Here is a 13,094-nt window from a genome sequence, read left to right as displayed (position 1 = left end):
CTGTATTGTGTAATCAAAAATTGAAGGCGACGCCGATGCCGATGCCGACTCCCTCAACTGTCTGACTCTCTCTTGCTGTTACTGTTGTTGCTGTTGCTGTTGCCGTTGTTGTTATTGTTTTTCATTTTATTAAACCAATTTAAGTTCTTGTCAGACAATTTCGTTCTCTAAACTTGCGACCATAAAAAAGTTGGGCGTAAAGTTTAAATTTGTTTTGCAATACCATCGGATGTAGCATTGAGCTCACATACATACAAACACTTGCACACACACACACACACACTTACATTAAGTTGGTGTATGTGTGTGTGTGTAGAAGGCTGTGCGCCTGTTTGTATGCTAGGATGTGCTTTGTTTAAAGCAGAGCGTGCGTACTATTTATAAAATAAACACCAGCGCTCTGTTTACACGCCATGTACAAGGGACGCTCCTTGCACTGGACCTAAGGAGCGTCCTTAGATCGAGAGCTTACAAAATAGATGTGTGCTTTTCCACTTTCTAATTACCCTTTAACATTTAATTGCCTGCGAAAATAAGTTACATTTCCTATGAAAGAGAGTAGAATTTTTGCTGTGGAGTGTAGAATACTAAGTAGAGAGCTTTTCGACTAGAATTGGCAATTAGTATTTGTTACTTGAACCAAAGAAACATAAATGAATACTTTAAAATCTTTATAAATATAGTTTTATAGTTTTATGTTCTTTCCCCTTTTTTCCAGTACATTTTCCGCTGAATATAAAATTAACTCATTCTTTAAATTCTTAATGAACATCAGTCGTCTAACATTTTATTATTAACAAGAGTTTTTTTTTTGGAAAAAGATAAGTACCTAGAAAAATGTAAATGAAAATTTGCTGATAATGTTTATTACTCGCACAGTCTTAAATCTAAGTATATGTACGTGTGTTATAATGAGTATGAAATGAAGAATGGATGCTGACATTCATATATACTTGTAGTATATCCATTTGTCTATCCGTTCTTTCATCTATTCGTATGTCCCTCCGTTTGAGTATTGTAAAAATATATATAGTTTATCATTATATTCTAAAGTTTCATCAAAATCAATGCATTAAATCATATACTATAAATTAGAAATGCCACAGAAATGTATAAAAAACTATTCAAGCACCTCACTGGCACTAATTTAACGCCTCACGGCTGTACTTATACAAGTATGTACATGCTAAGGTGTATTATAAAATTTAATTAAATTAAATTGTATGTACTTTGTTTTATATTCCAACAACCATTTGGTTTTACTTCTTTTTTAAGAGCTAATGAAGAGGCACCTTTTTATTTGTCTTCGGTCTAAATTGAAACTTTTGTAAATGTAATACATATATCAAAAATAAATATTATTATTAGAGCAGCTTTTAGAGCAAGCTATAGCTACTAAGGCCTTAAGCTTATCAAAAATAAATGGAAAATACAAATTATACGCAAACAACTTGTATTGGCAAATAAATAACATACACGAATAGTTGAAATATGGTATAAATAAATGGAATTGTCTTTGCCTTCCTTGTATTCCATTTTCCTCTTGAAGTTAATTGTTTTGACTGTTTCTTTATCTCAATCCTTCCTTGCATACAAACATATCGATTCGACTTTTTCATTATTGATTGATAAAATCAAGAATATAGTTCGCACTCAATTAGTCCAGCAGTTTAGCCTTTGGTTACAGGATAAAGAAAAGTATAACATTTTGTAGGCACCAAATACAGCTTAGCAATATTATATTATATGTTTAAACAGAAGTACACATATTTCTTTTCGAGCCTGTTAATAATTTCAACTCTAAGCATAGCTCATAAGTGTAACAAAATATTTAAAAAAAAAACTGTTTTTTTTTTTTAATTTCTTTCCGATTTTTAAGATAACTGTTTAGAGATTAGTGCAGTTCTTCAAATAGAAAGTAGATGAATTAGGTATAACTATTTAAAGTTTGGATCGCTAGCCAAGTTTTTACTGTAGCGTGTGGCTTAGAGCGGGGCAGAGAGAGAAGGAGAGAGCGAAAGAGAGCGGCTGCGGCATCAACGCCTCGCTGGGCTCGCTGTGCACTGATTGGCCCTAATGAATCTTTTTGTTACCTCACGTGGCCGCCTGCGCATTGTGCGGACTATGTAAATTAGTTCGCATTTAAAGGCTGCAACGGCACAATGGCAAACTGCTGAGTTATGTGCATACGTGACTGAATCGAGCAGCCAACGGGAAGGGCAGAGCAGGGCAGGGCCAGGCAGGACTGAGACGAGCTGAGCTGAGCCGAGCCGAGCGTCAAGCGTCGAGCAACGACTGAGTCAGTCAGTGTGTCAGACAGTCTGTCAGGCAGTCTGTCCGACCAGGTGGTTAGGAAATGAGTGGCCTTACATTACGTATACGCAGTGTGTACAAACAAAATGCCGCAATGTTTATTCTGTAAAGATCTGAGCGCTCCGGCGCAGCATGCAGCGAGCAGCAAGCACACATAAAATGCATAGAGCTAATGGCATGTATGTGTATATACATACATATGTATATATGTGTGTGTTTGTGTTTGTGTGTGTGTGTGTGGCTTGTGTTTATTCAACCGCACAGTACAATGTGAAAAAAAACGCATGGCACGCATACGGAGCTGCTACGCTGACGTATTCCTTTGTTATGTCTTTCGTTATGCTAAACTTTTTACAAGCAATTTTGCCACAGGGGTTGGAACAATTTACGTATGTATGTATGTATTTATGTATTTATGTTTGTTTGTATGTACTATACGAGTATGTGTACGAGTATGCACCAAGGACTACAATATGGCAGGGCATAATAATGAAAGCTAAGCGCCGTCTCAGCAACTAAGACACTTGGACTAAAGCGTGGATTAACTTAACAAAGGTAGCAAAGGAAATATAAATAAAGTCCCCAGCATGGGTTCATTTAATACAACAACGTGTAGTCTGAGCTACAGTGAAGAGCATTATATTATCATATTCTGATGGATGAAATCATCAATTTAATCCCATTCTGACGGCCAAGCAATGGAAACACAAACTTAACTGAACTTTCTCTTCTGGCTAGGAAAAGAAATTTGATTTCAAGGCACACTGCAATGAATAAATCCGCTGGAACAGAACTTAATGCATTTCAATTTGTATTTATTTAACTTTAGGAAAGACTTATGATAACATTTCATTTACCAGACAGCAATATGAAAAAAGCACAATTAATACAAATGCAAAAACATGTTGAGTAAAATTTATGCGATAATTATTATGCTGGTTTTCCCAAATGAAGACGATTAACTGGAATTTGAATCTTTCAGAAAAAGTCTGTGTGTTTTTTGCTTAGATAATATTTTGAAATTATGATAAATTTGTCTTTACAGAACAGCCAATCAGTTCGCAAGCTTCATTCAAATGCTTAAAACACTAAAGCAAGAAAAGAAAAGACCACAATGCTTCAGTTTATAGTTGAAGGGAAAGGTAAGCGAACAGGTGCTGCTAGCTACAGGATTATTAAAAATGAAGGCCGTTTATTGACAATGGAAAGCACAATTATTTGTCTTTATTTAATGCTGAAAATCTAAGCTATAAAGTCATACCAAGTTCACTATTAAGAATGATACATTTTATATATTTTATCATTTATTTTATTCAATTTATCTTTCATTATTGGTTATATCGCATATGGAGGGAGTGGAGAGAGTTTGTTTGGGTGCGGGGTATTTTATTGTCGGGCTTACTCTACTGTAGCATTTTAGCTTGTTTCACTGAGGACGAATTGCTTTTGAATTGTAAATCAAATGGTTTAAAGGTAACTCTTCAGTATATACAAAAACTCTATTAATTATATTATTGGCACAGAAAAGCCAATTGCATTTGGAATGGTCCCAAATTATTTTTTAAATCAATATATTACAATATATATGCGAAAGATATATGTTGGCAACTAATATGTGCTTCAAGGACAGCTTTAATGAAAAATACAAATTTAATATAATTTTATTTTTTTAATGCCCCACCAAAAATTCTTCAGTCTCATTAGAATGCTCCTCTCCACGGATATCTTTAGTAAAAGGCAAATGTTTTATTCGACAACGAAAGATAAGCCGGATTATTCACAACATTATTCAGTTACAAGTTTCATTTTTCTTTTACAAACGTTTTCAAAACTTATTCCATGGCAAGGCTAGGCCAAGCTCAAGGATCCGTTGGCAAGGTAATCAAACAGTATTTGTCAGTCTGCTAGCGGAATTTCTGTACACTTTGTGGCATTTGTTCAACTGTTTCGGCATGCTTTATGAATGTTTAATAAGCCTTGTATTTATAGTCTGACAAAAATCACTCATATGAATGAGTAATAGGAAGTTGACTGACGGCGCCAATCGATACAAATGTTTGATCGAAACTTCACTGTACGAGTATGCTGCGTGTATATGTGTGTGTGTGTATGTGTATGGGTGTTTGTGTGCTTGTGTGGGTGGAGTGCGACTGAAAATGTTTTGTACCTTGTGCCAGCAGTGAGTAAAGAAAATATCGAGCTAATTATTAATGCATTCATTCATTACTTTTCGCCCGATTCTGGCTAATGAGTGGGTGGAGTGGGAGAGGGTCCGAGAACGTAATGTCGACCTCATCTAAGGCATTCATTTGCATTGGCAATTGCAATGTTTTATTAATGGCAATTAGCACGCTAATTGGGTCTGCCGGAAATGTATCGATTTAAAATTCAATAAACCAAGCCCTTGATAAGGGCTCATCAAATATGCAGCCGTGGGGGGCTCGAACACACCGCCTCAAGGTGGCCATTTAGGCGTTAGGCCACCACCCCTGCCCATCCACCTGGGCACCTGTATGTGAATGTTTTTGAAGTACACGAAAGGTCAACTCGACAAGTGAGTTAAATTACAAGGACCTCCACCTTTCGAGGGTCACATGCATGTACCTTGCTGGTCGTTTCGTACTTCTTCTTCTCCTTCTCCATCTCCCTGCTGTTGTTATTGTTGTTGTGCGTGTCATGAAGCCTTGCATGTGTTGTTGTATGTCGTGTGTGTCTCGTTTAGTAGTCGCGCAAGGCTTTGGGGCCCAAAACTTTACACGAGGTTGACGATGAGGTTTGCATGCAATGCGGCTGCTTGACTTGACTGATTGCCTGTTTCGCTTGTTGTTATTGTTGTTGCTGCTGTTGTTGTTCCTAATGTGGCTAATGTTGTTGTAATTGTTGTCGGCATGCCAGGAAATAATGGCTCTCGCTTTCAAAACAATTGCAACCATATTGACATTGGCCCTTAGCTGTCCGACCTTGGCCATGCGCGCCTTTCAGCCCTTCAGCCGTTCAGCCCTTTAGCGTTTCAGGCTTTTGTGACGAGACAGCGGGCAGTTCTCGTACTTGATATTAAATAATAATGCGCCATTATAAATTTGGATGTGTGTGCCATAAATGTTGATTGTTGCTTAAAGTGACTCTCTTGTGTTGGAGCGTCAGTTGACAACCCTGGCGGGTAACTGGAGTGCCGGTTCGTGTTCATAAATGGGCAAAAGTTTAATGAAATAATACATAGTTGAAGCGGATTTTGTTACACACTCAGCCACACTGCGCGCCAACTGTACTTTGATAAATGTTTTGTGGAATGGGCAAAAGAAAAAGGTGCCTTCAACATAAAAAAATTTTAATTTAAAACTATCTTTAATTACCTCCCACACTTCAATTACGACTATTCATCAATCCATTTTTTTTGTAATGTTTGCCTGCTCTTTACAAATAAAATACTGAGCATTGATATTAAAAATTTATAACAATTTCTTGAAGCCACAAAATATTTGCGCTATTTTATACCAGGCCTAATTTTTTAAATCAACTAAGCATTTTATAATTGATTTCAACAGATTCTTTATAATTAATGAAGTTATGTATTCAATTATTATTTGGCTTTTTCTGAGAAAATGAGCGGGTAAAAGTGCTTACTTGGAATTGTTTGGAAATATATAAAAACTACACTTAAAAATATTAATACGTGGTCTTAAGAAAAGTGTAATACTGCCGCCTATGCTTACAATAAAGTTACTTCTAAAGAAACGTTCTCAGAATAAGCGTTGTTAACAAAACAAAAAGGAGTTCTTTCCTTTCCCATAAAAGGACAAATTTGCAGCCTCAAATCAAATGAATTTTACAAAGGCTTTTTCTAAATCTTGTTATCAAAATACAAAGAGTTCCCTCCATTTCTATAAAAAAACACATTTTCAGCGTCAAATGTTTTTTGGAATCAAACGAATTACGCTTCCAAAAAGCCTTTTCCATTCATTTACGCGCAAACTAACTTTGAAATACTTTGCAAAAATATCTAAAAAAAAAATGTCTAAAATTTTTTACAAAATGGCAGCGCCACAGAGAAGTTGAGCCGAAAAGTATGCTATGCTTAATTTCAATTCTATTCCACTCTAAAATCTGTGAACCAATCAATATAATTGAGAAGTGGAAACGTTATAGCTTCTGCTCTAGTCCAGATTGTCACAAATTGGGGGTAAAAACGTATAATTTAGCGCCACTTATCGGGTCAACATAAATATGTGAACTAGTGTTCTGGTCAGGCATGTCTGTAAAGAGCGCAAATGACGCCTGTTATCAACTTCAAAGCGCTGCCGCTGTCGCACGCCTTGCACGCACACACCCACACCACACGCACGTACACACACACACACATACAGTCATAGAAGAACTCTGGCACACACACCTTGCTGCTTGGCAACTGGAAGTAACATTTTGACGCTCTCGCTGGAAGCGAGAAAGCTTTCTTCGTTGGCAAACGTGTGTGGACAAAGCTCTCGCCTAGTTGTGTACTTTCTGGTTTCTGGTTGCTGGTGGACGGGAAGCTTTCAGCACGCTCCGCTCCTGTGATGATAGCAGAGAAGAAGAAAACGCTCGCTAGCCAGCTTGTCAGCGTGTTGTAAACTCGCCAATGTAAATGTCAGTCATGGAGTTCCAGTCGTCGGATACATGTGGAACATACAAAACGCGCGCAGCGTCCACGTCCTCGAGCACGTCACACACAAAAGAGTTTTACAAAAATTGTGTATAGAAAACAAGTACCTATCCACATACATACATACATACCTAAATATATACACACACATATATATATATATATATACAACTCTCAATGTGTACACAGTGTGTGTGCGTGTGTGTTTAGTGTCTCTGGGTCTGTGCTGTGCCTGTTTCTCTGTGTGTCTTTGTGTGTGTGTGTGTGTCTGTGTGTGCATTTCTTCAGGTTGCTAAAAAATTAACATGAATTATAAAGCGGGCGCAGCAACTTTAGAGACGCAAAGCGTGCAACAATAACGTATACACATACATACAAACATACCTATATACAGTCTAACAAAAAAACCAACAGAAAAAAATCAAAGAAAAAGCTAAACTAAATTCAAGTACTTAGTACAGGACACAACAGTGCTGTGTGCGTGTGCGTTGCAAACATCATAGTTGTTGTTATTTTTCAAATTTTATTTTTGCCTTTTCCCGTTTAAGTCAAGTCAGCAAACGCCCCGAAAATATTTAATGCTACGGCTCCACAAGCTCGAGAGGGCCAAATAAACGACAGTGCCGCTTAACAAATTCCCACGAAAAGGATATATACAAGAAATCAATAGGAAATGGAGTTAAATAAAGAAAATACTTGTGAATAAATAGCCGAGAGGAGAGGACAGTTTAAAAATTAAATAATAATACACACACACACCAACACACAAAAATAAATTGCAATACATACTCGAAGGCGAAACGCTGCTCTGTGTGCGTGTGTATAAGTGTGTGTGTGTGTGTGTGTGCGTGTGTGTGAGTGTGATTTTTGTGCTTGCCAATTTCACACCCACGCCCTGTGGGCGTGTGTACTATACGAGAGTGTGTGCCTTTTTGCGGAAAAAGGCAAGCGCACAAGTAATAACAAAATAATTGCACAACAATAATAATAACAACAACAACAACAACAGCAGCAACAACAAATAGAAGTGAACAAAAAGTGCAACAGCAACAGCAACAATAAACAAAAGTCGCACATTAAGCGGCTCATTTAAGCAGCAGGAGAAGGAGCAGCAGGAGCAGCAGGAGCAGCAGGAGCAGGAGAATCAGCAGCAGCTCAGCGGCATCTGCAGGGCTTCGGGACTTGGGGACCTCGGTAGCTCGTAAGGGGCGCTGATGGCTTATAGCTTATGGCTTATGGCATTTCATTAAAATGGATTTTGTGCCTGAATGCAAATGCGAGAGCATTGTTGTAGTTGCAGTTGTTGTTGCTGCCATCCTGCCATCCATTGAGCTGAGCTGCATTTGTGCAAAGGATTATCGATTGTAATGCGCAGCAAGTCAAATGGTACGCAATTTGGCAGCACGTTGCAGCAATTGGTAGTACAACAACAACAACAACAAAACAACAAAACAACAACAACAACAACAAAAACAGCAAAAACAACAACAGCAGCAAACAGCAAACTGCAAAAGCAAATTGCATTGAATCGCCATTGTCTACATATTCATCATCGCAGTCATCAATATCGTCGTCGTCGTCGTTGTCGCTGTCGCTGTCTTATGAAACAATTGACTTCGCACACACAACAATTCTGCTGCCCACAATCAATTGCCTTACATTTTTGAACGGCGGGCGCATATACGCAAAGTAAGTAGCACAACAACAATAGCAACAACAGCAATCATGCGTAATTATTCAACGCGCGTGTTTGTTAAAAAGTAGGTCAACTCAAGTCCCTGCTCCTGTGCCTGAGTATCCAGCGAACCAGAAGCGAACTCAGGTGTCAATGCAAAAAAAAAAAAAAAAAAAGAAGCAGCCCAACCACTTGAACCCCTCCTACTCCTCCCTGCCCCCTACAAGCTGAACATTAACTCAACACTCGGCGAAAAAGTGTTTAAAATTAGCTTCCAAATATTTTGTGCAATTGCAGATCTCTGGCATAGTTGCTTTGGCTTGGAAAATTATTTGCATACTACTCGTATAATTATATTTATACTTAATGTGCAGTTCACTTAGTGTATTAGGTAATCTTTAAAACTAAAAAAGGTACAAGGTGTTGTAAGGCTGACTATTTTGAATTGAAACTTCTACCTCGTTCTTGTTAAATACGCGTTAAATTCAATTGTTAGTTTATAGTTGGCTTCGCATATTTTTAATAACAATAACAATACTATTGCTCAAACTTATTTAATTAAGTTTATTTATTTTATTTATTTATTTATGGGGCCAGCTTAAAGTTAAAACTATAGGCCAACAGGGGTTTATAGCCTGGCTGCCAAGGCATTAAGCTATATTTGTTATTTAATTAAGTTATTATATTTGATATATTCTATAGTGTATTTTATTTTTGGCACTCAATAAGAATTTATCATTGAAATGTTCGATTCTGTGAAGATTATTCAAATTATTATGCAACAATTTTATTGTTTAAAATAAAATTATAAATTTAAATTTTAAATTTAAAAATATAAAAGAAGAACATATTTTTCTTTGTTTATTATTCATATTTCGATGGCCAAATGGCTATGGTCTTAGCGGTTGCTTATATTTAAAGTTTTTAACAAATTTTTCAATCAATTCAGAAATAATTATAAAACAGTGCATAAGCCACTGTGCATGCTTTCAATATTTATTGACTTCTCATTATTTATTATTTATTTATTATTTTTATTTATTTATTTATTTTTTTATTAATTCCAGGCATGTTGGCTTTAATAGCTTATGTTTTCACTATTTTATTTATTTATTTAAATACAGCTTAAAAGCAATAAAATTTATAGTTAAGCTTAAGCCTAACTTAATAGATAATATGATTTATAATGAAGATTTTTACAGAAATGAATGGATGAATGATTAAAGATTTAATGGAACTACATTTTATGAATTAGATTTGATGCTTTAAGAAGAAAGGTGGAAGGTGAGAGAAAGGTGAATGGGTCGAGATCTGGGAAGTATTTCTGCCGATAACTGTTAAAGATAAAATGTACCTCGCTCCCCAGTAAAAGAAGTTGTTGATGAGAGAATAAAAAAGGGTTAAGGGGTTAGGTTAGTTTCAGATCTGCTGGAGTTTACTTATGGCTTGTAGTTCTGTGTGTGTTTTTAGGAAGTGGTTGTGGGGATTAATTTTTGGCATAACTATTATTGTATATGCTTACTAATATTTCTTCAGTTACTTAAACTTGTTTTATTTGTCCAAAAATAAAAAATTATCTTGCAGTTTATGGACATAAAAGTCTTCTAAAAGACAGTCTTAGTACAAGATACAATCATATTTCATTTCTTCAAAGTGAAAAGAAGATGAAATTATAACGCAAAGCTACTTCATAGATATTCTTCCATCATCGTGTTTAGCCATTTTGGCAGCAGTTCATTGTGAGAAATTGCTGGAATTTAGGATTTTAGCGCGTCAGTTGGTTTTGGATCTCCATCAATCATATTATCAGTTTTTTGTATTGAAGCGACTAACAATTTGGTTAAATATTGTTTGTTTACTTGCTAGGCCAATATTAATAAATAACTACGATTTTTGTTCATTTAATATAATTGTGAAAATTTTAAAAACATAATAATATTGTTGGTAAAAAAAAAAACTGATATTTGAAGAGAGTTCTTAGACTGTTCTGATAATTACTAAAATATGCATTTGCATATGTTATTTACAGCAGAAAATTGTTGAACAAAATATTGCTTAAATAAAATAGATTTACCTTAAATAATTCAACCAGCCCGCAGCAGAAAGTGTTATTTTATTAGTTGAGAAATTCGTTAAAGCAGCAACTTAATACAGCAATCATAAAAGCATACTATATTCCGAATTAACGTAAACAAGATCGACTTTTAATTCCATTTTATTTTAAAAAAAATATAGTCAACAAAGTGTGTAGGTTTTATTGTTTTATTGTCTTTTTAAATCCTTCATTAAAATGTACAACCCAGTTGTGGGCGTGGATAAATCTCCATGGTGTTGGCAAGTATGGTGCAACTTAATTTAATTGTTAATCCAGTCGTACATCAAATGAAAAGTTGGTAGAGACTGGATTTGGGAATTCACATTTTCGCTAAGTGAATTTAATTCTGTAATTGTGTGTGTATGTATGTATGTATGTATGTATGTACGAGTATGTATGTACATGATGATGATGCCTTAAGCGCGTTATCAGCTGCGCCTTTGCCTTCGTTGTTGCCATTAGCACTGGCCATGTGCAAATCTGTGCAAAACGTATACGCCGCGTGTGCCCCAAAAACGAGCGCTGACATTTACATATAAATGGCTGCTCAAGCATGGGACCAGCCACTGTCATTCAATAACGACAGCGTTCCAGACAACCATATTCATATGCCATGTATCTATATCTAACTCGCACGCAGGCACCCACAAACACACACACAAACACATAGACATTTCCTCATACATACTACATGTGTATGTATGTGGCGGTACAGCCTCACGTGCGACATCGCCATTTTGCCAGCGGCGCCCATTCGGGGTGGCAGTTTTCTTTAAGTGAAGTTTAGTTAGAGAGAAAATCAGCACGATACTTATATAGAGTATATAGAGTATATAATCCTATAGATTTATACTGCCAATCAATGCTCATAAGAGTATGCTATAGAAAAAAATATTACAAATATTTAGCCTCTAATCCGATGATAGTTGGAAAAGTTTGAGAAATGTTTTTGTGTGCTGTTCAAGTTGTTTAGTTGTTACAACTAATGTGCACTTGAAAAAATAACAGCGTTTACATTTGAAGAGAAATGAAAGCTCTAATTAGAGACTGTCACAACATGAATATTAAATAATAATAATAAATGAAATGAAATATTAGTAATTTGTAGTTATGATTTGTTTATTTTTATTAATAAATGAAAAGAAATATTAGTAATTTATAGTTATGATTTATTTATTTTTGTATTCTTAATTTATTTATTTATATACTTATGCTAGCGTTACAAGTACCAGATTACTTTTTTCATTCCGTTTAATTTAATTTAATTTATTTAAATTAATTTAGTTTTATTTGACGTTTTATTACATTTTCTTTTGTCTTTCATTTCATGTGCTTTCTCTTAAGAATGCATTAATAGAGATATAGAAATGATACAATTTTTATAGTTGGTCTGTTCTTTATTTAAAATAAATACTAACTATACTTTTATTTATTCTTTAACTTTACCTTTTGCTTTCATCTTTCATTTCATATGATTTGACATAAATATTAAAATTAAAAATATGATATTATAATAGTTGGCGTTTATTCGAGAGCAATGGAACATTTTCTTTTAATTTTTTCTTTTTAATAATTCTTTAACTTGATATCCCTTTTCTTCTATAACATTTTTAAAACTAAAACGAATTTGTCCTGTCCTTTCAGATTATTTTATTTCGGAAGGTTTGAACCCACTTTGAAATAAGAGTAGCATACTTTTAAGGTTCATACTTAGGTATTTTTCGCGCAGTTCAATTTAAAATCAAAGAACACCTTATATTGATTTATTTATTTTTGTATTCTTAATTTATTTATTTATATACTTATGCTAGCGTTACAAGTACCAGATTACTTTTTTCATTCCGTTTAATTTAATTTAATTTATTTAAATTAATTTAGTTTTATTTGACGTTTTATTACATTTTCTTTTGTCTTTCATTTCATGTGCTTTCTCTTAAGAATGCATTAATAGAGATATAGAAATGATACAATTTTTATAGTTGGTCTGTTCTTTATTTAAAATAAATACTAACTATACTTTTATTTATTCTTTAACTTTACCTTTTGCTTTCATCTTTCATTTCATATGATTTGACATAAATATTAAAATTAAAAATATGATATTATAATAGTTGGCGTTTATTCGAGAGCAATGGAACATTTTCTTTTAATTTTTTCTTTTTAATAATTCTTTAACTTGATATCCCTTTTCTTCTATAACATTTTTAAAACTAAAACGAATTTGTCCTGTCCTTTCAGATTATTTTATTTCGGAAGGTTTGAACCCACTTTGAAATAAGAGTAGCATACTTTTAAGGTTCATACTTAGGTATTTTTCGCGCAGTTCAATTTAAAATCAAAGAACACCTTATATTGATAAATCTGGCACATTT

The sequence above is a fragment of the Scaptodrosophila lebanonensis genome, unplaced genomic scaffold (assembly GCF_003285725.1).
Source record: "Scaptodrosophila lebanonensis strain 11010-0011.00,11010-0021.00 unplaced genomic scaffold, SlebRS2 tig00000085-arrow-pilon, whole genome shotgun sequence".
Taxonomy (NCBI): Eukaryota; Metazoa; Arthropoda; class Insecta; order Diptera; family Drosophilidae; genus Scaptodrosophila; species Scaptodrosophila lebanonensis.
The sequence above is the reverse complement of the archived record's forward strand: the minus strand, read 5'-3'. Positions refer to the sequence as shown.